Source organism: Aricia agestis, chromosome 15 (genome assembly GCF_905147365.1).
Source record: "Aricia agestis chromosome 15, ilAriAges1.1, whole genome shotgun sequence".
Classification (NCBI taxonomy): Eukaryota; Metazoa; Arthropoda; class Insecta; order Lepidoptera; family Lycaenidae; genus Aricia; species Aricia agestis.
In genome coordinates this window covers 2,237,498-2,264,741 of record NC_056420.1, presented here as the reverse complement: position 1 = coordinate 2,264,741, position 27,244 = coordinate 2,237,498, and the positions used below count along the sequence as shown (strand labels likewise).

Here is a 27,244-nt window from a genome sequence, read left to right as displayed (position 1 = left end):
AATGGCAAAATTTATACGTGGGAGAGCCATGCTTCGGCACGAATGGGCCGGCTCGACCGGAGAAATACCACGTACTCACAAAAAACCGGCGTGAAACAGCGCTTGTGCTGTGTTTCGCCGAGTGAGTGAGTTTACCGGAGGCCCAATCCCCTGCCCTATTCCCTTCCCTACCCTCCCCTATTCCATTCCCTTCCCATCCCTACCCTCCCCTATTACCCTATTCCCTCTTAAAAGGCCGGCAACGCACCTGCAGCTCTTCTGATGCTGCGAGTGTCCATGGGTACGTACACCTAAGAAACCTTCCTACATTTAAACTAAGAAAAATTAATGAAAACATAAGAAAATAATAACTTTTTAATAAAATGGAACGGAAGGTCTACATTTCGCTCAGCTTCGCGGGAACAGTAGATTTTCCCGCAAAAAATAGCCTAAGAGTTATATCTTGATATAGTGGAAAAAGTGGACGAAAAATTGTGTTTTGTTAGTGTAATAATAGCCTAGGTCTTTTCCCGTGGTCGACTCTACATCTGTGCCGAATTACATAAAAATCTGTCCGATAACTCGCGAAACTCTTAAATGACTAGATGTCGCGTAAAAAATTGTATATCGCGCGGAAGCCTTACATTTTTCCGAGATAAAAAGTATCCAATGTCCTTTCCCGGGACTCCTTTGAGTCCAGATATTTTTACCCCTATACATTTTTTTTGCAAAATCGGTTCAGCGGCCGTCTGTGCATGAGGAGCTAACAGATAGACAGAAATATACTTTCGCATTTATAATATTAATATGGATAAGGTATAGTTTTTTTTTTTTTTTTATGAAATAAGGGGGCAAACGAGCAAACGGGTCACCTGATGGAAAGCAACTTCCGTCGCCCATGGACACTCGCAGCATCAGAAGAGCTGCAAGTGCGTTGCCGACCTTTTAAGAGGGAATAGGGTAATAGGGGAAGGTAGGGAAGAGAAGGGAATAGTTGAGGGGTTAGGGGATTGGGCCTCCGGTAAACTCACTCACTCGGCGAAACACAGCGCAAGCGCTGTTTCACGCCGGTTTTCTGTGAGAACGTGGTATTAATCCGGTCGAGCCGGCCCATTCGTGCCGAAGCATGGCTCTCCCACGTTTAAAATATAGTATAGTGTTGGTTTTGTGACAGCCCTGCTTTCAGGAATCCTTTCAATAGTCCCACATAGTATGTAAAGCGGTAAAGGGTATCGCTTGGTTTCGTGGACTATAACATTGCGTATTATCTTGGGATTTGGAAGTGCTGAAGGTATTTTCTTGCAATTCGACTTGAAAAAAAAAATGTAGATATAGTTTACGTTACTAAATAGCTAACCCGGCAAACGTTATTTCGGCACGCAAATTCAGGTATCCATCCTAATATTATAAATGCGAAAGTGTGTCTGTCTGTCTGTTACCTCTTCACGCCCAAATCGCTGAATCGATTTTGTAGGGTATGGAAATAATCCCGGGAAAGGAGATAGGATAATTTTTATCCCGGAAAAATGTACGGTTCCCACGTGATAAACGAATTTGATAAAGGAAAATATTGATAAACAAAAATCCGAAGTTTTAGGTGTCGACATCTAGTGAAAAATAAAAGTCTGCTCGTTTTCACCAACCACATCCTGACACTAAGTTTTCCCTAGCGGCCATTAAGTGTACCTAGATATTACTTATTTTTGTGTCTCACCTAGGTATCTCGGGGCCGGTGCCGTAATTAGCCTTTTTTGCGCCCTGTGCGAGTTTCTGTATAACTGCACCTTTGTTTTTTAACCGACTTCCAAAAAGGAGGAGGTCATATTATGTTCGGTTGTGGATATTTTTTTACTACATTGGGAAACATCTTTGGGGCGCAGCGGGAACTTATCGGGAGCAATTCGAAAAATAAGGATCTGTCTGGTCTGGCCATTCTTGCGCCCCCCAGAGTCTACGCCCTGTGCCTGGTCACAGTATAGCAATATGACATATATTGCTGTACTGTGGCCTGCGCACCGGTGGCACCGCCCTATTTCCGGCACTGCTCAGGGCCTAAGAACTCTGGTGAAACATAAGGGTTTTATGGGCACCCTTGGCGATAGTGGGCAGGGGGTGAAAACAGGCTTTAGAGTTTAGACTTACAACTTCTGAGTCTAGACTCTAAAGCCTGCTTTGTAAAGTCTTGTAAGTTACAAGATAAGCACAATAATCGATCCGATTTAAAAATATCACAAAAACGTAGATTTAAGTAGTTATATTACCAACCGATTTCTTATTCATTTTTATTTTTTATTTTACAAGGGTTCCATAAATATTTTGGTGGTATCTTTGAAGCTTAGAAACTCTAACATAGTGGATTTCAGCGTAATCCTCGAATCATCCTCTACCATCGGGGTCGTTTGCGGCCGCTGTTAAATGTGTACCATTTATCTCAACATTGAAACTCCTTGTGTCTATAGTTTCCTAGTACTGCAATACAGTATCAGCTTTAGTAAGGCGATTATGCTGCGGCAGTAGAATGTACAGACGGAGCTCGTACGTATAATTACTTGAACGTCAATTTGAATTTAAGTTCGAATTTACATTATTCATCAGTCATCACATAATAAATCATTATTCATTATATAATTATACATTATTTGGTTATAATTTCACGATATAGACCAACCGCGCGTTCGCGCCGCCACGCCGCATATAAATCCGATTTATGAAATATCTAAATAAAATAAGGCATAAGACGAGTCTAAACACACTAGGCCGAAAACACACGGCCGAAATTCGCGCACTTTCAGCGCTAATAGCCTAAGAAACATAAAAAAACGCGTAGCGATATTTCATAAATCGTTCAGCGAGCCATCAGCTTAACAGTAAAACCTGCCTATTGACTTCTTAGTGTCTAAACTTAGAGTTTAGACAAACTTGGCTAAAAAAACGCGGTCGAATTTTGGCATGATTACGCCTGCAATGTATTTTAAATTACCGATGACACACCATGCCCAAATTAATTTACGTCGCGTTATATTGTATTGTAGCGCATTTCAAGCGTAATCATGCCGAACTTCGGCCGCGTATTTTCGGCCTAGTGTGTTTAGACACTTAGACTAGGAAAGCTATGTCCACATTGTGTACTTTCATCTTCAATTTTCGTCATCAACTTTCACATTGGCGCATTCAATAATTGAATGCGTCAAGGAACGCAACACCAATATTGTCATTTTTGAAGTTTTTGATACGGTCAGAGGGTATGCGTCGCGGGCATGCCTCACGTTCGCTGTTGACTGCGCTGTAACGCATGCCCTTGACGAACAGAAAAAGGCACAGTGTGGACAAAGCTTATGGTTTTTATCAATATTAAGCTGCGTTGCACCAAAATAGCAGAATTATAGGTATAATAGATTCTGCAGTTGAAATTCTAACAACTAGTGTCTTTTCTGATGCACCAAAATAGTATAATTGGAATTAATTTCGATGTCGGTTTTCCGTTGTATCCTATTCCTGAGAACAGCCTTTCCTTTGAGTGAAACTCTCCTTCCCTGTCGTTGAAGAGACGAAATTTCCCACTATTACAACACGATACAGCGGTTTAATATGGAAAGCCGCACACTGGAATAAATGTGGCGAATTGACAACCCGTGTATAGGGTTGCCAGGCGTCCGGATGAAGCCAGACACAACCAGGCGTCCCGTGTCCGGCCAAAATTAAAAGTAGTCCGGCTTTTGTAGAGTAAAAATTTTAGACTAGTGATATGTCATTTTTTGTCTATTAATAGATGTTAAAGTGTCTTAATAAAATAGAAAATTTTTACACGTGCTGCCGAACATATGGCTACTAAAAGGTTAGATTCTAAATACTCGATAGCAGGGTTTCTGGCTTTTTGTACAAGTGTCTGGTCAAGCTATTTACCTCCAAAACTAATACGATTTTGATTTACGAGTCTAATTAGTTTCATATCGAGCCGCAGCACGATCGTGCGCTAGTAGAGCTGTCAGGAGTGGGAAAAGCCGTTGAGATCAAATTAGTTAAAAATTAAGCCGCAGCACGATTTTGCGTTAGTATATGTTATGTCGTAAGTAGCTTTGAGATCGAGCTGATTCGATACTCGATTCGATTGCGATTCTGTCGGGACTCGGGAGTGAGGCAGCTGGCAAGTGGCAACCCTACCCGTGTCGGACACTCGACGCGGATCGCTTATTGGAATTCCAGGACTTTGGTGTGATAACTGAATGTTATTTGATTTTATTCAGGACTATAACGGAGATTCGAATGGACGAATCCAGGGGAGAAAACGATAATTCCTTATTTGAGGTGTCGATATGATGATAGTACAATTGTCCATCGTCATACTTGGTTGATAGTCAACTTGATCAAAACTCCTAGAGTCAGTAGTTTTTCTTTTCCCTGCATTTTCAAGATAGAACGTACCTTTTGTAATTGGTAAGAACTTGACTTTAAGACTTTAAGAGCCTCCCAAAGCCTTATTACTTTCTATTACAATTCTAACCGTCTCTCTTTTATTTAAAAATATAAACTTCTAAACATTTATTAAACAATTCTAAACTTTCTTAATACAATTCTAAGCTTTCTTAGAATTGTTTAAAGTTTCTGGTATGGAATCATCTCATTATTTTTGAGACATAAAAATAATTGTCTCACTCGAAAAAAACGCGTTTGAGTTTCAAAATAATTATTATGATTGATGTACTAAAACAATTTTATCAAATCAAAATACTAGTAAACCAATCCGCTTAGATTTAACAAAATTCAATTTGAATCGCTAAGTTCGGGGCGTCTGGATGTTTAGGTTTACGTTAACTTTAACGGCAACACTAACTACGTCCCGTTAACGTACCGATAATTAGTGGATACGAGCGTTAATTTCGTTATTAATTACAAACACTGTACAATGTTTACCGGGTATATTAAATGCACCTCAATTAATAAGAACATTGCATACTGTACTAGACGTTCCGCGCGACTGCGCCCGCGTAGAGATTCAGAGGGAACCGTACTTTTCCCGCATAAAAAACGCACCTGCAGCTCTTCTGATACTGCGACTGTCCATGCGCGACGGTAGTTGCTTTTCCATTAGGTAACCCGTTTGCTCCTTTGCCCACTTCTAATATATAAAAATAAGTCGGGTTTTCCTTCCTGACGCTATAACTCCAGAACGCACGAACTGATTTCCACGGTTTTGCATTCGTTGGAAAGGTCTCGGGCTTTGTAAGGTCTATAGAAAAAAATTGAGAAAAAACTTCAAGAGAAAAGCAGGAAAACAGGGAAAATCATTTTATGGCAAAACAACGTTTGCCGGGACAGCTAGTATTTCATAAAAAAGGAGCCTATGTCCTTCCCCGTAGTCTTCAAGCAGCAACAAACTTTTCAGCTTTTTTTTTTCAGCATGCTTACAAGAAATAATGAACCTCGTATAGAGATTTAATTCATTAGTGACTGGATGACGCCCGCAACTCCATTGCGCCAACATTCGTTTATCGCACGGAAACCGTGCATTTTCGACTGGTGACACGGATGAAGGCGATAGTTGGGACAGGAAACGTTTGCCGGTTGAAGTTGGCGGGGAACGAGGTATGCCGTCCCTTCTTTCAAATGTGTTGGTATTTTTATCTGGCGGCATGTTATTATGACTAGACTTTTCCGGAATAAAAGTAGCCTATCCTTTCCTGGGTATTTCAGCAAAATCGGTTCAGCGGTTTAGGCGTGAAGATGTAATACACACTTTCGCATTTATAATATTAGTAAGGTATCCAGGATCTATTGACACCTTAATACCTAATTAATATCGGATCATTAGTTCGCACTACGGTAAAACAAAATACGAAGACTGACAAAATATTAACCCTTTTAGTTTCGCTGAAGTCGGGTATTAAATGGACAACACCAGAGAACACTTTGAAGTTTTAACATGGTAGACTTATACATACAGGGTGTAACAAAATTAAGTGATAAAACTTTAGGGTGTGTATGCAGACACATTACACACCTTAAAGTATTATATAGAGTTCACTGTGTAAGAAGCAGCTCTGTAGATCTACCATGAGCTGAAAGCTATAGTATTTATTGATACCGACTACGTTTAGTATGGCAAATTTTACAGCGCCTCTAGCAGTCACTTGCGGAACTAAAATCGCCATACTAAATATTTACGTAGTCGGTATCGAGTACCGATAAATACTATAGCTTTAAACTCATGGTAGAACAGTAGCTCTACCATGAGTTTCAGTAGAAAGAGCAAGATTTTTTTTAATCGCGCGGGCGATTGTCTATACAAATCAAAAAAAAATTGCTCTTTCAGCGCTGCTATTTTCACAGAGAACTCTATATTATACGGAACACCCTAACTCTAAGTTTTGTTACACCTTGTAGATGGGAAAAGGCCGTTGCGAATATTGACGCGAAGATTCTCGATGCTCGATCATGATGTGGAGGTGGAGGTTGTGATGACGACGCGATGGTAATGGTGGTGGTGTACCGCAGTCCATCTGCGCCACATTTATCATAGATGATATTTATTTGAAGCGTTCGTTATGCTGGCTAATTGCTTCTCTTTCCTAGCTCTGAGCCATAAATTATAAAGAGGACAAGCTACAAGCGATCGCGATTTTGTACTGCAGTATACATAGTTTTACTACTTCTATGTAAGGGGCACAGAATGTCTTACAAATTTTAAATGTTATAACTAAGAAAATGTAATATTACTTTTTGTCTACGAATAATAAAAACTACCTGAATTTTTATATTTTTACTGCTGGTAAAAGTGTGAGGTATATTTTTGCGCACACATATTTACAATAATCCGCTAGTGCCTAGCACCTAGTAATGCTTTAGTATTAATTTATTTAAATTTCGTACGATACTTTGAATACCTGCAAAAAGCATGGTTTCCGTGCGAATAGCGCGATAAAGAAATTTTTAACGCACCGAAACTTAGTTGCACTTTTAAATAAAAACTAGCTATTTGACCCCCTATATACTAAATTTCATGAAAATTGTTGGAGCCGATTCCGAGATTCCAATAATTATATACTATGTATATTTATGCATATGTATAATAGGCATATATACAAGAATTGCTCGTTTAAAGATATAAGATTAAGACATTGCAAGTCACAAATGTTATAATTTTAAAAGCAAACGCCTATACAAGAGTTTGCAAGACAAAATATCATGAATGCAAATAAAGCATATTAAATTTGGCACCACCTGGTTAGTAAAAATTAACGTTTTTAATCCTTTTTACATCAAATCGCTTCAGCCCCATCCCCTACACCGCACCCCCAGGATCTCGGGTTGCCGACGCCATTAGTTTTGTTTCTTGCGACTGCCGGCCGTCTCGGGATTACCTAATGAACCCGATACTGTCCCGGGATGGGGGTGGGGGTGGGGGTTGGGAGTGGGAGTGGGGATTATCACAAATATTATGAATGTCTAATTACTTCTCATTTCATATACAGAGTGTAACAAAACTAAGTGATATTATTTTCAGGTGTGTATGTGCTCCTTAAATAGAATTCACTGTGACAGTAGCAGCGCTGAATGAGCAATTTTTTTCTGTGTGATTTATATTTGAAAATTCATGACGGTTAAATCACGTCATGAATTTTCAAATAACAAACCCTTTCTAACGCGTTAGGAAGGGTGATTGTGTAAACAAATCACAAAAAAAATTGCTCTTATAGCGCTGCTACTTTCACAGAACTCTTTATAGGGAACACACACACCTGAAAATATTATCACTTAGTTTAGTTACATCCTGTAGAGGTATCGAAATCGCTACTTTATGTATTTCCGTATAAAATTTTGTGAAAATAGGTGCAGCAATTTAAGCGTGTAGGTATTAAGAGGAGTCCACACCTCCCTTTTATCCATACAAACGTTGTCCCCTGTTTCCTCCCTGGATAATGCTAGTAGAGTTATAATTTTTTTCCTGTATATCTACGGCCACTACTACAATGTCCCTTTGTTTTCTTTTTTTTCATAATTTAGTTATTAAATAAGATATGAACGTTCAAAAACCCAAAAAAATGGCCAGATTTTCCGCTGTGTTCAAACATCCAGAAAACAGATTTAGCTAGATTATACAAAAAAAATAAAACATAGGAACACAGCTCAATCCTTTTTTTAATATTTAATGAAAAAAGTACTTAAATCGGTAAAGTTTTGGAGAAGGAATCAGGGGACACCGAATCGTGGATTTTCTGGATTTTCTGCAGTTGTCTCTATCGCGTTCTGCGGTATAGGCTTGAGGTAAGGGAGACAGCTATAGATATTACACGTACTTTTTTTTCATTTCTCTAGCCCCTGGTGTATCCTCTTAAGAGGTAACTTATTCGTAGGAGGTAACAAACAGACATAGAGACACACTTTCGCATTTGTAATATTAGTATCCCAAGCAGCACATATATATCTAGTGAACCACTATTAGTTATTTTATAGAATTAAACTTGGTATTCTTACATAAGAGTCAATAATCACTGAAGATATCCTGAAGATATCCTATAAACCGAGTTCAGTAAAAATGGGCACCTGTCTACACTGTAATGACAAGTGCAGCATAAGAATTCATCATTAGATAACGATAAGAGCAATTTATATTTATCTATAGGGAATATCTACAAAACTATTATAAGAACATAATAAGAGGCACATAAGAAAGGAATTAGGTTTTGTAGCCAACATTAAGATAACACAATTACTCTACTGATGTTCTAGTGGTGAATATTTTTAAAACCACTAATAATCAAAATCAACTAAATAAAAACATCAACAAGAGTTACTTCTTTTAAAAAGCATTTCCTATTTTCTAATGGCTCACCTTAGTTAAAAGTATTATAAGTTAAAGGTTTAATGGCGAAATGAAAATAAATAAGTAAATATATTTTTATGATCCGCGCGAACGGAGGGCTCAAATTCCCTGCCGAATTTATTTTATCGTAAAAGTCGATGAAATAGTTTAAAAAAACTTATGGGCCTATTATATTCGTAAATTTTAATGATATTTTTTTAAATAAAAAATATTATTGATGCACATTTTTAATATATTTTGTTAAAATAAATACCTAAACAATGTATTTTGATAAAAATTTCATTTATTTAAGTATTTTTATGTTGACAAATAAATAAATCGCGTATTTTATTGTAATTAAATTTTTAAATTTTTACCGAAATGGCGATTACCGTCGTATTCTATTAATAAAAGTGGCCTCTAGATTAAATTATCTATAAGTAAGTCTTGATTAGAAGATTTACTCCTAAAATTGAGCTAAGGGTAATTTTAAGAGCTTGACAAGTCAACTTGCACTTTCACCAGAAAAATTAATCTTTCAATAGTATAATTGTTCTTAAGACCATCCTATCGTAATCTATAGAAAGAAATGTTTGTAAACTATTTGTTCTCATAATTATCTACGAGAGCATGTCAGACTGGCATAAGACGAAGGTGTTTTGTGAATCGCGTTTTGGTGATTTTTCAGTGCAATACCATAGAGAACCAATATTTGTGCTGGCCTTCCTGTTTTATATTACTTATTGTCATATAGTCAAATATTCGTAATATTTTATTGTCTGTAAGAAAATTATTAGGTAGTTGCTTATTACCTATACGTATTTTTAAAGCAAGCAAATTATAGGCACCTCTTCATCGCCAGAATCGTTACTTCAACTATCATTGCCAGTCTGTAGTTCATCATGGTTTTCATCTTGGTTTTCATCAAGAATCGATTTCGAGACGGTGTCAATTCTTCTTTTTCGCAGCTTGATATGATGAAAATATGTCGATTCGTTGTTGAAGTGATGACTGATGACTTTGAGGGCAAAGAAAGTTGATGTGACTGTCTAACGGCAACTTTTTAGGGATCCGTAGTCAACAAGGAACCCTTATAGTTTCGGTCTGTCCATCTGTCTGTCCGTGGTTTTTCTCTGAGACTGTAAGGCCTACAAAGCTGCTATTCGGCATGAATGTACTCGTACATCTTAATGACGCCGACAAAAAGGTATATAGAATCTTTAAAAAAAATTGTGCCTCCCATACACATCAAGCGGAGGTGATTTATTTTTTCCGCGTCCACCCCACCGTGTCTCATCATCATCATCATATCAGCCCACTATCCCATCATCATCATATCCACTGCTGGACATAGGCCTCTCTCAATGAACGCCAAGATGAGCGATCTCCTGCTACTCGCATCCAACATGGGCCTGCAACTAAGCGGAGATCGTCGTATCACCTAGTTGAAGGTCGACCGTGTCTACCATAATATATTTAAAAAAACCTATCCAGCGGGTTTTTTAAAAATATGATGAGTATTCACAGACCATTTTCCTATTTAGGGATCCGTTTGTGAAATAATATGAAGTTTCAAAGTGGAAAAATCGTTAGAGTCCGGTGTCCTTCCTTCTACCAGCTAAACGATTGCTTCTGGAAATGTGAAAAAATTGACGGGAGACGAAATATGCTGAATTTAAAAGGAAAACTATCACGACTAAGAATACTTCAGTTTTTGAGTTAAAGTCGATCAACTAAAAAAAAATATTCGGCGATGTATAAAGGAACTTTTCATTCAAATTTGAACGTGACTGAGATGATGTTGTTAGTTATAGTGTAAAACACGTTATAAATGTACCTTCATTGACTAAGTATACAAAAAATATCAAAAACTAGCGGTACTGCGGAACCCTATAATATTGCGCGTGGCCCGACACGCACTGGGCCGATTCTTTTTATACTTTTCCACTTTTCGCCGAAAGCCTCCTGTCTTCTTAATATCTCCTGCTTTCTTCACGCTTGCAGAACGCTGTCCTTTATATACTTAATACTCTTAAAATAAAATGTTTAAAGCCTAAGTTCCCTTATGAAGGAGGAAACTGGATTTTCACTAGAATATACACTATTGAGTATCTAGTCATTGATTCTATTAAGTATATACTTAAAAAAGTACCTAACAAATCCATCTAAAAACCTTTTTGATTACTTTTAGAGTAATTGCTCTACAAATAATTTCAATTCCTAAAAAGTATTTGTGATAATAAGTCTATAGAATAATTGAACTACAGCAGCGCTTTTAACAGAGCAAATATAGTCCATAACAAATCAATCAAATTTGCTCTTAACTCAGTGTAATGAACTTATAAAGGTTTTAAAACAAGGAACACTAGATATTTTTTTCTATTAGAAACTTAGTTCTTATTCAAATCTATGTATAGAATGCCAATGTCTATGATGTCTATAAAAAAGCCATGATTAGTAGGTACTCCTAAAGAATAAATAGATTTAAGGCGTCTGAAGTGTGCTACTTGGGATGGGTAATTAAATGTTTCAGGCCTTTAACATTAATTTTAAAACTATCAGGATCTATATAGGTGGGAGAGCCAGGCTTCGGCACGAATGGGCCGGCTCGACCGGAGAAATAGCACGTTTTCACAGAAAACCGGCGTGAAACAGCGCTTGCGCTGTGTTTCGCCGAGTGAGTGAGTTTACCGGAGGCCCAATCCCCTACCCTATTCCCTTCCCTACCCTCCCCTATTCCCTTCCCTTCCCTAAGCTCCCCTATTACCCTATTCCCTCTTAAAAGGCCGGCAACGCACCTGCAGCTCTTCTGATGCTGCGAGTGTCCATGGGCGACGGTAGTTGCTCTCCATCATGTGACCCGTTTGCTCGTTTGCCCCCTTAATTCATAAAAAAAAAGATCTCATAGATAGTGATGGGCAAAAAAAGACCAAGACAGTCTTGGTTTTGGTATTCCTAGTACAGTCTTGGTCTTGGTCAAATCTGTCTGTTATCGGTCTTGGTCTTGGTTTTTCTAGTTTTAGGATATTGTCAGTCTAATATTGCTTTTTTGCAAGACCTCTTACTAAGGCTGCAACTTGGCTGCAAGACCAATTTTCCTCGTCACTACTCATAAACACAGTCTTAAACAAGTAAGGGTAAGTCATTTATAATGGAGCCGACGTATGAAGTTAAATATTCTTGGGAAGTCGGTCGGTCAGGCAGCAGGCTGCATATCCCTGTGGGTCCAACATGCAGTGCCAACTGGCAAAGCATACAGACGACGTTCATGTTTGATTTTACCTCTGAGGCCCTCTCCATGCACGGTAAATACATTATAGATTACTAGATGACGCCCGCAACTCCGTTGCACCAAAATTGTCGCGGGAACCGTACATTTTCCGGGATAAAAAGTATCATATTATGTCCTTTCCCGGGACTCAAAGTATCTCCATCTTCGATCACTAGTGATCGAAGATCTCCACACCAAATTCCAGCAAAATCGGTTCAGCGGTTTGGGCGTGAAGAGGTATCATTATCTGATAACAGTACAATACTTATAATTTTTCGCGTGCTATAAAATATTTGCAACATATTTTACGAGTATATCATTTTGACAAAGTTTTGAGGGTTGAGACGTTGGCGTTGGCTTACACCCAGCTGGAGATAAGGTGACGTCGGTTGATACTATAACGACTTTTTGATGGCCGTACTGTGTGACATATTGTTAAAATATGTAAGATATATTTTGTATACAAAGCTAATGCGAGAGATAACTATAAGATAAGGGTTAATTCAGGCCGCAACGCGACGCGTAGATGCATTTTTTAATTTGTATGGATTTGACAGACTTGTATGACGTCTCACGCAATAGAAATCTGTCAATTCAGTACAAATTTCTTAATCCTTAGGGTCTGAATTGACCCTAAGGATTAAGGTATTTCCTACTGCAAGAATAAAATTTTGCATCGTTTATGGTCGGTTTACATTATTCCAATCCAGTAATCCAATCCAGTGCTGGATTGGCTTACATGGTTTGTAATAATGTTAACCGATATTATAAGTTATTACTAAATTAGTCGCAGAATTTCGGTCACGTAAACAGTGCCGTAAATAGGTCGGTGCCACCGGTGCCCAGGCACAGGGCGTAGACTCAGGGGGAGAATGGCAAGACAGATCCTTATTTTTCGAATTGCTCCCGATAAGTTCCCGCCGCCCGCGCCCCAGAGATGTTTCCCAATGTATTAAAAAAATATCCACAGCCAAACATATAACCACCTCCTTTTTGGAAGTCGGTTAAAAAACAAAGGTGCAGTTATATAGAAGCTCGCACAGGGCGCAAAAAAGGCTATTTACGGCACTGAGCGTAAATTATGTTTACTAATCATGACTCATGACAAAAAAAATTACGCTCGTGTGAATTAAGTAAGAATTTTCTATGAAACTGAATGCAGCAGAATTTTTGCCAACCGAAATTCTGCGACTCACGAGTACTCACGACTCACAAAATTTGACATTTTCAGATGAAATACTTACTCGAATTATCAGTTCTGGGACATTTTGCCAGGAATTTAACTAGTATGTACTAGCACAGAATATATATTAGTTGTACGTACAAGTGCTGATTGGCTAACGCTCAAAATTAATCAATCATAACACTGTTGAATGGATAAACTCCTGTCAAAACCTCAGAAATCATGCCCAAAGATTCTGTACCGGCTTTAGCCGACTTTAATAACCGATTAATCGGCTTTCATTTCGGCCCAAAACCTCTACCAGGTAATATAATCCAGTGTTCCGCAAACTGTTTGTATTCAAGGTACAGCTAAAAAATGAAGAATTTTGGAGGTACACCACAAATTAGTCAGCGTGTACGGGGGTGCTCTGATCCCAATTCCCGTACCTTTCGTCGATCGTCCTGAGAGGTTGCCTTTTTTTTGGTTCTTATAAACTGGGAATATGTAGGTAAAATATGTCATTTGTGGCACTCCAACTGGTGTACCGTGGCCACTGGCCAGTAACTGGCCACGGTACACCAGTAGCACACCGGAACACTAGTATAGCTTGTCAAAGGGTAGATGCTGTACACAATTTTCAAATCACATAAAAAATATAAAACCTTATTAAATCGGGATAAAAATGTGTAAGATTGATTTGCGGCCTCCACGCATATCTCACATGCTAATATTTAAAACGTAATAAGCGTTCTCTGTGGAAATATAAAGAGATAAAAAACCTTTTGTGTCGTGATAACGACGCGATTTTGTACTGCGTCTACTCTTTCTTGACAGACTGTATATTCCACAAATAGTCATAAATATTCCCCAGTAATGTATGTCAAGGGGGTGTCTGCATGATTTCGGAGTCTGGCCGCCCGCCAAAGTACCCGTGGTCGTTTTAAAATCCCCCATTAGGCCACACTCTACACGCCGAACAGCAAATTTACGATTTTTCCACGATTTCAAGTTTTGAAGTCCGCAGTGAAGTGGCTAATAAGATTTTTAATACTAGCTATTGATTGCGGCTTCGTCCGCGTGGAATTCTGAGAACGACATTAGTGTTGAGTTGTAGACTATAATACCTACATAATATTATGTTGCCTGCGACTTTGTTGCACAAAAGTTCGTTTATCGCGCGAAAACTGTTAATTTTTCGTACTTCACGGGACTCTTAAAGTGTTTCCATAACAATTAAAATCTGTGAAAAGTAACCGAAAAGCAACAGATTGGTAATGCCCTTATTGTAATACCTCTAATTCTTAAGTTTTTATGTTTGTAGTGAAACTTCAGCTGAAATGGTAAAATCATCAAAGAAGCCGTTTCGAGATTTTTGTTGACTTACTGCTGCTACCTTAAAGCAACACTCCCTAACTCAGCGGTCGTCATACTTTACTGGCCAAGGGCTGCGCCCCCGCTACCATATTATGTGCAATGTGTGCAATGCACACGGGCGCCATCCTCTAGGAGCGCCAAATCGCCATCTTTAGGGGCGCCAAAACCAAGGACCCAAAAAATTTGCCTAAAGGGGCGCTAGAATCCTTTTTTGCACACAGGCGCCAGTAGCCTTACAGGGGCCCTGGCCAAGGGCTACACATGACAATGTGATAGCCAGCACCGGAACGCAGAGTATGTGAAGGGCGCTTCAAGAGCAATTCCACGCTAGTGCCTTTTTGAACCAGCTTCAAAATTGTACGTAATTAAGAGTTAAAACTCCCTATCTCAAAAACTACTGAACCGATTTTGATGAAACTTGTAGTATTCCCTTAGTTGAACAATACCTAGTACAACAAGAAAAGAATCACTTAAATCGGACTTGTAGTTCCGGAGATATGCGAAGTGCGAACACAAACATAAAAACATACATACATACATACATACATACACTTTTAAAAATTTGGCACATTTATAATATACTAGAGTTCGCCCAATGGTCGAAATTCGACCTTAGTTTCAACGACCTTAGTTTCAACGACGTTAGAACTACTACCTATATTTTGTAAAACAATATTGACTTTATCATATGTTTTTCAACTCTTGTCTCTGGGACACAGCTGATCTCAGACTGGCCGTGTAAACATTGTCTAATAGTATCTAAGATTCAATAAAAAAAACAATAATCCATTTTCAATTTGTCAACTTGTTGTCAACAGACTTCAACCATAAATAAAAGAGTATAATTCGTATGTATTGGTTTGTCACTCAAAAATCTGTCATTTTCCTAGTGTGTGTATTGTAGTGTGTGTAATGTTTTATTTGTTAAAAAAATGTATGATAAAAGCATAATTTCAAAATAATATTAGCTCGATGCACTCCTTCACCATATAAACTATAACTGTGCAAAATTTCATACACTTGCGTTTCCCCATTTTTCGTAAAAAGGATTACAAAGTTTTTGGCTCACGTATTAATATATAGATATTATGTTATATACGAAAACTGGGCAGTTCTGGAAATATTACTTACATACGTATACAGTACGCGTCGAATAACAGCTGATAGCCTCCTTCTTTAAAGTCGGTTAACAAGGACAATTACATTATAATTTAAATTATTATTAGCAAATGGACTATAAATACTTACTAATGAGCTTCATTCACCTTATTTATTTGTTTAAGGAATGTAGGTACCTTCTGTAATTATGAGCTAAGTAATAAACCATATTTATAAGTTATAGGGTAATACTAATAAATATCCCCAAATTATGTAGATTTACTATGTTTTTGGCCTGCTTCGAAAATATAAAAGCCAACGTAGTACTGACCAGGTATCATTTCAGTTTGGATATTTGGAATTGAAATATTTACCATCCAAAAATGGGTAAGTTACCAGTTATTATAATAAGTAAGATTTGATTATTTTAATATTAATGTGATTAGCTGAAAACATTATTTCAATATTATTATTTTTGAAACCTTTCGCTAAAAATACCTCTGACGGTCCATGAGCCGCAGCAATTTGTTACCATCAAGCATCAGGTGATCCGGCGCCTTGTTTCCTTTCGGGCACATAATATAAATCGAGCCTATGAGATGACGCGGACAAAGTCCCGAGCAATAGCTAGTCTAATATTTATACAGTACTTTCAGAGCGAAGTAACCACTCTTCAGATACTGTAGTGCCTACATGGGCGTACCCAGGTAGGGTCAATTATATCTAATAAAAGTCAATTTTCATAGTTTTTTGTTACCGACCATCCGGGGGGGACCATCCAAGCTAAAATATGGGTACGCCCATGAGTGCCTGGGACCAGATTTTTAAAAGCAGTTGCCAAAGCACATGGTTCTCGCAACATAGTCGGCTTAGTCCAGGGGGATGAATAGCTCAATACGTCTGACACCTACTATGTGCGGGTTTCTTCGCGATGTTTTCCTTCACCGTACGAGCGTCCTTATATTATTATGTACTTGAGATCTGAAAATGTCTCATTGGTACACGCCTCCACCCGGGATCTAACCTGCACCCTCTCGAGTGCGAACTAAAGGTCTACCCACTAGACCACGGACAGTCCTTGATAAAATTGCAACGTTTTTTCCAACTTAGCAGGTATGAGAATTCTTTTGCTGCTGGGTCTCTGCGCTCTGGCTGCTGGGTATACCGACGTTGATGACAACCTAAACGTGGAAGACTTGGTGAAGGACGTGGCCACTCTGCGGGGGAATCTCAACTGCTTCCTCGATAAAGGACCCTGCACCAAACAGAACTTGGGCTACAAGAGTAAGTAGACATAGCTTTGTTTATAAGGAGTGTAAGTGGCCTCTTCACAATGGCCAATCATATCCCACTACAAGCCATAGCCGTAGACTATAGTCATGTAGACAGGGTTAAATGGTGTATGATGGCGGACGATTTCCAGGCGTGGCGCGCAATAACGTAGCCTGCAGCTGCAGTGGGCCATCGTTGGCCATTGTGTACAGATTACAGTCATGTACTGGCTACTTAACATAAAGAAGTGGTGTATGTACCTCATCTTATTATTTTATTTTATTATATATATAAAATTCTCGTGTCACAGTGTTAGTTACCATACTCCTCCGAAACGGCTTTACTGATTTTTACCAAATTTTATATGCGTATTCAGTACGGACATAGCATAATTTTTATCCCGGAAAATTCAGGTTCCCGCACGATAAACGCATTTCTGCGCTACGGAGTTGCAGACGTAAGGTAGGTGATAGGTCCAGTGCTGGTTTTGGCACTACCAGCGCCCTGGGCGAGATGTCTTCGGTGCCCAGGGTGCTGGTATTGTCTGTGACGCCCGTTTTCTTTCGTTCTCGGCGTCCCTTTTTCTCCAGCGCCTTGTGTGGTCGCCCAGCGTAGACCCCCCCCCCCCCCCCCCCCTTAAGGCTGCGTTTCCACCAGAGGTGTTACGAGGAATATTGTGTTTTTAAGATCCAATAGCATCGCCGCGCTGAGCGATGTCGTGGCAAGCTCACGTCAATGATGCGATTCTATTGGTTCTCAAAAACACATCCCTCGCAACACATCTCTGGTGGAAACGCAGCCTAACGCCGTACTGCGTAGGTCGATACATATCGTAGCCTTTTCTAAGATCACCTGTTATATTTTTATTCCACCTGCCCCAGCTCACTTCATGGAGGTAATCGACGACGGCTGCCGGGAATGCAACGACCGGGAGCGCCACATGTTCAGAGTATTCCTCAAGGGACTGCGTGACAATCTACCAGCCGAATACAAGGCGTTCCGGGAGAAGTATGATCCTGATAACAAGCATTTTGATGCTGCTGCCGCCGCTGTACAGAGCTACTAAGCTGGGACTTCGCACTGTAGGGTTTATTGCGAGAGTAAGGGCCTGTTTCACCACTGTCCGATAAAGTGCCGAATAGGCTATTCACAACTTTTTTGACAGATTCTCCATACTTCATCTGTCAAGTTGTGGTGGATAGCGTATCCGACACACAGGAAGTGGTGAAACGGGCCCTAAGACTACGGTTACACGGTCAGTCTGGCACCAGTTCAGTCCATCAGGCTGAGGCTTACGTCAGAATGATGGCTGAAAATTACTTAATAAAAAAATTATCAGTCCGTCAATCACACGGTTACACGATCATCATTCCTTACCAAAGTGATGGACTGATGCCTGACTGACCGTGTAACCGTAGTCGATGAGAATTGTAATATCAGGGAAGTTGATTCAGACAAATGGATCTACGTTTTTTGGACGGGTTATATCCAGGGCCGGATTTATATTTTTATGACTGAAGGCCACTTTATTTCCGCCGCATGTACTAAATCTGCCGCCCACTAGGACGTCGGGTGAAGCCAAACGAGCGTAATTTGTGAGTGTTGTGAGTCGCAGAATTTCGGCTGGCAGAAATTCTGCTGCATTCAGTTTCATACAAAAGTCCTGTTTGATTCACACGAGCGTAATTTTGTGACTCATGATTTGTATGAAAAGATATTTACGCGGCAGAAATTCTGCGACTCACGATTCACGACTCACAAACGCTCGTTTGGCTTCACCCTTACTGGTTGTCAAATTTAAGTTAGTCGTAATTTTTCCGCTGAGGTTTTAGAGCGACCGCTAACTTACAATTTCAAGTTGACCGACTAAATCGTATAGTATGACTGTTAGCTATGGCGGCTTATGACAGCTCGCACATTACATCCAACTAAAAGTTGTACAATTTCGTTGGATGCAATATGCGAGCTGTCATAAGCCGCCATAGCTAACAGTCATACTATACGATTTAGTCGGTCAACTTAAAATTGTAAGTCTGCGGGGACCCTTAACGTGACTGGCCAAATAACGTAGGTCCGTAAATTGCCTATGAAACAATTTCGATACTAAGTAGTAATCTAATATTATTATCTGTTTCGTATATTGTACAATTTTCACCTGCTGCTTTGCTGTCGCAAGATGGATCCTGCCGTGTTTGTCCACGAGTCAAACGATCTGTTTTTTCATTTGTCGTATTTATAATAGGTCTAGTCTTTAGTGGGCCCTAATTTGCAGCAGTTTCAAACCTTTTGCCAACAGTGAATTATAACTTATCCAAAAGTTGTGTCGCTCAGTAAACAAACTTATGAGCTATTTCACTTGAATGACTAAAGAACTGCCTATGGGATGTATGGGATTTTTGTTAGTTATTATCAGAGCATAAAAAATTATGAAATAAACGAAGTTTTATTTTAATAAGGTTTTTTTCTTTTCCAATTATTTTAAAGTGTAAAAAATATGTCTAAAATTTTCTTTTGATAAGTGTTTGATCCTATAGCAGCAATGTAGAACGCAATTTTTTTCTTTGGACCCTAGAGCCTAGACCAGTAGTTCCCAAACTTATTTTGTCTACTGCCCACTTTGAGAAAAAAATCTACCACGCTGTGTCTAGCCAAGTACCAGTATGTTTAAGCGACCCCATTGTATCAAATTAATACGCATCCAGATGAAATAAATCACCCCCCAAGCCTCTACACAACAACCCCATTTTTTTCTGGGTCCCACACCTTCAGCGCCTACAAGAGGGCGTTATCGCCCACAAGGGGGCCTTATCGCCCACTTTGGGAAAGGCTGGTCTAGACAGTTTAAGTTATTTTTATAAATCGATATCTGCAACGCCATCTGTGGGGTAGAGTTTGAAACTCGTTAAGATAGCTTCAAACAATACCACATACATAGAGCTGCGGATACGCTATAATACTTCTCTTTCTCTCATGCATGCCATATTATTCGGCAGCGCCTAAACCTACAATAATATTGGTACAATAATAATATGGTGCAATAAAAATTAAACAAGCTCAAACTGTTCAATATTGTTCAATACTGTATAACTATTAATATTTAACAGTTTGAGCTTGCTTAATTTTTATTGCACAGATATTTGGTATGCAGGACTTTAGTCGATACTTTCGAGCCCTAGGAAAGGATAGTTTTTATCCTCTAAACATGTACCATTCCCGTGCGATGGACTAATCTATATTCTATACAATTGCAGGAAATATCTAAATATCGTAATTAAAAACATAATTATTATACTTTCAATATTTATTACAGAATCTTATACAATATTATTCGTTCTGAAATATACACTATGGAAGTTGTTCTCGTAAGATCTATGTGTGCACTATGATTTTGTAATATTGTGTGTGTGCTTGACGTCATTTGCTTTTAATCTGAGTAATACATTATATAATATTATTACATTATATTAAATTTACCATACAATATAAGGTAAGATCTAGCCTACAATTTAGTCCTACTTGCACCAAATGAAATAGTAATATGTTGTCTCTTTTGTAAATGCGAAGAATGATAAAGAAACTTGGCCAATTAACTTGCACTTGACGGTAAATGGGCCTATAGGCCTCTTGGATATCTCTAGTGGCGCGGCGAGTGGCAGATTCAGGCAACACGTGGGTGTCAGAGTGCGATCAGCTGTAAAATACGGTTTACTAGTTAAAAATAAAAACACGTTGAAAAGAAACATTAAAAAGTGCTCTGAATAAGGAAAATATGGGCGGTACGAGGTGCTGTTGTGTTGTAGGGTGCAAATTTTCCCAATCTTGGATTCGTGAATTAACGTTTTATTCGTTTCTGAGACGGAATTGGGAAACGTATCGAAATCAACATGCCGAATATTAATCATGCTTAAATCTAAATCTCGCATGAATATTTATAAAATATCACGTGCAAGTTATTTTTAATATCATTGTTTTATGTATAACTAGCTGTTGCCCGCGACTTCGTCCGCGTGGACTTCAGTTTATAGCGCGCGATGGCAACAAAATTGGTGTCAAAAGCTTTTATAAAGAAAACCCCTTAAATCGAAACAGCTGTGCAGTGTGTGCAGTGCATATTTCATTTTTTTAAATCAAACTTTATATTTTATGCCAAATTTTAAAGCTTATTTAGCCCCCCAATTACACAACTTTACCCATAAACTATTTATCATTGATAGGTTTAAGGTTACGTCACTGTATATAATATAAAGTACTGACTTATTAAATAACGAAAAAAGAAGTAACAATCGAAAAATGTATGATAATACCACCTCTTATAGAAAGATGTTGGGCAAGCGTTAGCGCGATTTAAGAGACGCACGGCGCCATCTAGTATGAATTTTTGGAACTAACTTAATTTGAACAAATTTTCGTATTTTCACCCCCTTACAACCCTTTTTTCCAATAAAAAAGTAGCCTATGTCCTTTCTCAGGCTTTAGACTATCTGTATACAAAATTTCATTACAATCGGTTCGGTAGTTTTGGCGTGAAAGCGAGACAGACAGACAGACAGACAGACAGATACTTTCGCACTTATAATATTAGTATAGATATAGATTAGTATAGATAATATATTGTAATTCAAAAAACTATATAAATAAAATTATTGTCGGTTCAATATTTTTTACTAATTCCTTCAATATTCACTTTCGCATTTATAATATTATCATACTAATATACTAATTACTGATATTACTAATTTACTTATAATATTATAAGTGCGAAAGTGTGTCTGTCTGTTACCTCTTAACGCTTAAACTGCTGAATAGATTTTGCTGAAATTTGGCATGGATAACTCCATAATATATTCATAAGAGTCCCGAAAAAGGACATAGACAGTGGCGTAACTATACAATCCGGGGACCGTGGCAAATTGATGGGGCTCTATCAGTAAAAATCGTCACGGTTATAATAAACAATATTATGTACTTAAAAATTTTTGCCCATTTGGGTCGGGGGCCCGTGGCATTTTGCCAGCCCTATATTTACGCCACTGGACATAGGATACTTTGTGTCTCGGGAAAATGTACGGTTCCCGAATCCCGCGCGGTTACTCCGTTGTGCAAGAGTTATGGCATCATAGGTACGATTTTTTTTTCCTCGCCATTTAATACTTGACACTGGCATTTATTATGGTTATTTATAGCAGACAAAGACAAAAAACAGTTGTCACTTATCAGGCATTTTGAAGTTTGGTGAAGCTGTCAAGCTTGGTGATCATTTACTATATTTGGTGTTCGATTACAATTTGAATTACAGTCGTGACTAAAATAGCTAGTATGTACCATCGATGAAATTGATTCCTAGATAGATGACAGACCAACGTCATGTAGTCGGATCATGTCAATTCAATGTTAATTGTGATATGTCGGTTGGGTTTAACTTTAAACGCGACCAAATTACTTGGGTCCGCCATTTGCCTAGAAGTTAATTTCTCTGATTGTTCTATTGTAATTTTAGACTATTATTATATATATTATACATAAGTCTAAGTGATAATACTTTAGGGTGTGTATGTGCTACTATCACAGTGAACTCTATGTAAGGACATAGAGTTCACTGTGATAGTAGCAGCGCTAAAAGACCAAAATTTTTATTCACTTTTGTATGGAGAAACTCGTTACACTGGGGCGCTTGCCCATACATTTAGCGCTGCTATTTGCACTATATAAGGAATACGTACACATCTTAAAGTATTATCACTTAGTTTTGATACACCTTGTATAGTATATCTTTATTAATATTAGTGTCAAGTATTTCTCTTTGGCAAACTATTGGGTATTAATGTATTTTTGGTGATCGTTATTTTTATTCTCATATTTAATTAAGTAGTAATAATTATTATAAACATGCAAAGATTCTTTTGTAATAAATAACTTAGGAGGATACACTAAGGGCTAGAGAAATGAAAAACAAGTACGGTATTCGTAAAATCTATTGCTGTCTCCCTAAACCTCAAGCCTCCCGCCGCAGAGCGCGATAGAGACAACTTCAGCTTGAATTGAAAATCAACGATTCGTTGTCCCTGATTTCTTCTCCAAAACTTAACCGATTTAAGTACCTTTTTCATTAAAAATTAAAGCAAGGCTTGAGCTGTGTTCCTATGTTTTATTTTTTTTTCTATAATCTAGCCAAATTTGTTTTCTGGATGTTTGAACACAGCGGAAAATCTGGCCATTTTTTGGTTTTTGAACGTTCATATCTTTTTTTATAATTAAATTATAAAAAGACTCAAAACATGCTAATAGTGGCCATAGATATTATAGATATTCAGGAAAAAAATTATAACTCTCGGCATTATCCAGGGAGGAAACAACGTTTGTATGGAAAAACGGCCCAAGTGTTTCCTCTTAATTAACACAAAGTACAAACATGAGTCAAATTATTTTCATTTGCTAGATACTCTTTCTACTTACAAAATGATTAAAAATTATTATTGTCAATACAATGTGAACAATTGAAGGGGGGGGGGGGGGGTTCTTGGCATATACTACGCGTGGTCACGAGGGGGAGGGGGGGGGGGGGGGGTCCAAAAGTCTTTAAAAATAGGTCACGTAGTATGGGTATGCTCCCTTATGTGATCTCATTCTTTCAAAATATGCGATATCGTATTCGATGTTAAAATTACTAACACGGTACGGGAGATTTTAAATCCCTTTGGTGTATATTGTGTCCGTAAGTACACTGAACAATTATTTTTTTTTATAAAATAAGGGGGCAAAGTGCAAACGAGCAAATGGGTCACCTGATGGAAAGCAACTACCGTCGCCCATGGACAAACGAAAAAGCAGTATATTATATTAATGACAGAGATAAGACGTATAGTGATGAGTACAAAAACAGAATGTGACTAATCTAATATAAGCGTTAAAAAAATCATGAAAAATCCAAAAAACGTCAGGCACACATTTATGGCTTATGTTTAAAGCTGGTTATAGGAATTTTTATCACATACATACGATAAGTTTTTTGTTCAGAGTCTGTCTATCTATCTTGAAACTGAAAATATTCCTCTACTAAAAAAAATATTTTACGCAGCGTACAGGCTGTTTGAAATAAGGTATACTAAGCCGAAAAGGGGTGACTCAGAGTTCATTCTGTTCTACGACTTTTGGTAATTCGAGAAAAAAAATTGATTCTCCATAAAAACTTTGTCGATCACGTGAATTTTTTACTATCGTAAATCAACATTTTTTTCGCGAATTTCCAAAAGTCGTAAAACAAAAGTTGGACATATTAACCCCCTGAGTCACCCCTTTTCGGCTTAGTAACCTTATTTCAAACACCCTGTATAAGGTTCGCTGTCTTTATCTGGCGTGTGAGTGTTCCAACCTGCCAGACACGTACAAGCAGACCTTTTTAATTATTGGCTGTGTATATATTTTAATTAGTATACAGAATAATATTATTAATTTCTGAGACGTTCCTAAATGAATATACACTCTGAACATAAGCAACTTTTATAAAGGAAGTAATTTTTCCAATTGAAAAAAACAGTTATTTCAGCCAAAAGTGTATAGCTTTTTTCATAGTAAGAGTTGCTTAAAGAGTAATATTTATTCAACAAAATCTCAGAACGGTATATTTTAGTATTTTTTTATCATAAGTATTTTTATTTTTTAACCCCTAAAGATTTAAACTGTTTATATCTATAGATTATTCGCGTTAAGTTTGTAATGAGTCGTTAGTAAAATATTAAAATTCCGTACCGATTAACGGTTGAATTGATTTGTGATTACGGCCGGCCGCATACATTCGTTTTCCGTATTCGGAAATCCAAATTCATAGAATTAGTACGAAATACATTAACTGCCGCACACGTCCGTTTTTCTCCGTACGGAACGAATTCTGCACGTACTTTTCAAGTGAAAACCGGCGCGTTCGCATGTAAGAAACGAACAATGCGCCAGTTTCACGGAATTCCGAATACGAAAATCGAATGCGGAAAATTTGCGTTTGCGGCCAACCTTCCACAACCTCAGCGTCAACGGCCACAGGACTTCAGATTCACTCCAAACTTAACGTGAGTATGACTGTTCATATTGTAAAGAAAAGTTTTAAACTTTTAAATATTATAAGTATTATGTATCTCGTATACAATAGCGATCGAGTTTCCTCGATAACATATAAGATGTAACAAAACTAAGTGATAATACTTTAAGGTATGTGTGTGTGTCCCTTATATATAAGGGACCCTACCCTATAGAGTTCACCGTGAATTATTTTTTTTGCGCAATATACGCAAGCGCCCAAGCGTCACGGATTTTCCCATACAAAAGTTAAAAACAAAGTTACTCTTTCAGCGTTGCTACTTTCAAAATATTATCAGTTAGGGTCAATTCAGACCGCAACGCGACGAGGCGAGGCGAGGCGCGGCGCGGCATAAATTGGTATGGATTTGACAGATCTCAATTGCGTGAGACGTTTTGCTAATCTATCGAATTCATATAAATTTAGAAATGCATCTACGCGTCGCGTTGCGGTCTTAATCAAGCCTTAGTTTTGTTACACCCTGTATAACTTTTAAAAAATTTAATATGAAATGTCAAAATTATATTTTTTTAGAATATTTTTGCAACATAATGTTACAGCGTTAGCCGTTGCACTACGCTGCATTTTATGCATAATATTATTACGCGTCGCATCGCATATTGTTTTGGTGTGAACTGACCATATTTTTATATAAAAAATCCTAAAACAATTTCATAATGTACATGTAGCGTTTATTAATCACAAACAAAACGTTATTATGTTTACAAAAAGCATCGAAAACGATAAAATATGTAGTAATATTTTACAATTTCATCAAAGCTTTCTTTAGCCACATAATAGGAAAAAACTTAAGTTCATAACTATACATAGAAAACGTTTCTTCAGTCGTAATTTATAATATATATAGTGTGTATTTTTATGATATTATTAAATTCTTATGATATTTTTCTACAAAAGATGTGAATGCACGCCGAAAAAGTTAGAGATATTTTAGATATATTATACCATTTTGCTTACTTGTAGACGTTCAGGTAAAAAATAAAGTGTTTTCAAATGTGTCACTAAGGTCTCAGCCTCGAAATCAGCGGGAAGCGTGGCGGTGGCGGCGGCGGCGCGTGAGCGGCGCATTCTAATGTATAGATTAGAGATCAGCGGCGCGCGGTGTACTAGACGGCTTCCCGCGCCACCGCGCCGCCACCGCTCCCGCCCCGCTGCCCGCTGATTTCGAAGCCGAGGCCTTACACTATTTTTTTTACCTTGACGTCTAAACATGAGAATAAAATCAGATGTGTAAAATATCGTAAATTCACATCACACCTTTATTTTATTTTTTTATTTTTATTTTTATCGGAGTATGGACAGTATTGACACGTGAATGCGTTGAAAGTCCTAAGCAAAATGCATTAGCAGAAATATTTCTATATATTGCATAAGTTTTACAGACATCATTACAAATAATATTAAATAGAATTTCGTCTTTGTTAAAGATAAATTTGTAAAAATACAATAATATATTATGTTCAAAAAATCATAATGAACAAATACCTACATTTTACATGCAAAGTTATGTTTATAAATCAACACTAGCATTTTAAAATAATTGCACAATAAGTTTGCAAAATATAAATGCATGGTAAAATTGTTTTATTAGACCATTAAATAAAGTTTATAAAAAATACAAAATATACACAAAACTAAGGTAAACGGGATAAACAGGGTAAGTTCAGAAAAGGGGTAAGTCCATATAATTCAAGTTGACGCAGACCCCGAAAAACGAGCGGCGCGCGGCGTACTAGACGGCTTATCCATATAAATCTTTACAATGTCATGCGCCGCGCCGCTCCCGCCCCGCTGCCCGCTGGTTTTGAGACTGAAGCCTAAGTGCAGCCGTTGATGTTAGCTTAAAATGTCCGGATTATTAGGATAGCCTGTATCGGAACTTACCCTGATTAATCATAAGCCGTTAGTAATAAAAATAATAGTGTTACCAACAAGTAAAAACCCGGGCAAATGCAAGACGGTTTCGCGTACGAAAGGTTCCGTACCAAACCGTTAAAAACACTTTATTGCATAAGACAAAACAAGACAAAAATATTTTCTCGTTTATATTATTTGCGTACAGAAACCAAACCGAATACAAAACAGTAAAAATAATAAAAGTATAAGTTTGAAATTATTGCAAAATACATTCTTCAATTTAAAAACCTTAATATTATGCGTGAATATTTAGATTTCATACTCTGCAAGTACTTATTT

The 27,244-nt window shown here is 37.8% G+C and overlaps 1 long non-coding RNA gene across 1 annotated transcript; it reads right to left on the bottom strand.

Moving 5' to 3' along the window:
• Window positions 1–18,680: 18,680 nt before the first annotated feature.
• On the bottom strand, window positions 18,681–26,222 carry LOC121734197. Its single transcript, XR_006036674.1, has 3 exons — window positions 25,586–26,222; window positions 24,835–24,844; window positions 18,681–18,693 (listed from the first exon to the last, which is right to left on the bottom strand). It is a non-coding gene; the product is annotated as an uncharacterized LOC121734197 (long non-coding RNA).
• Between the last annotated feature and the right edge of the window lie 1,022 nt (window positions 26,223–27,244).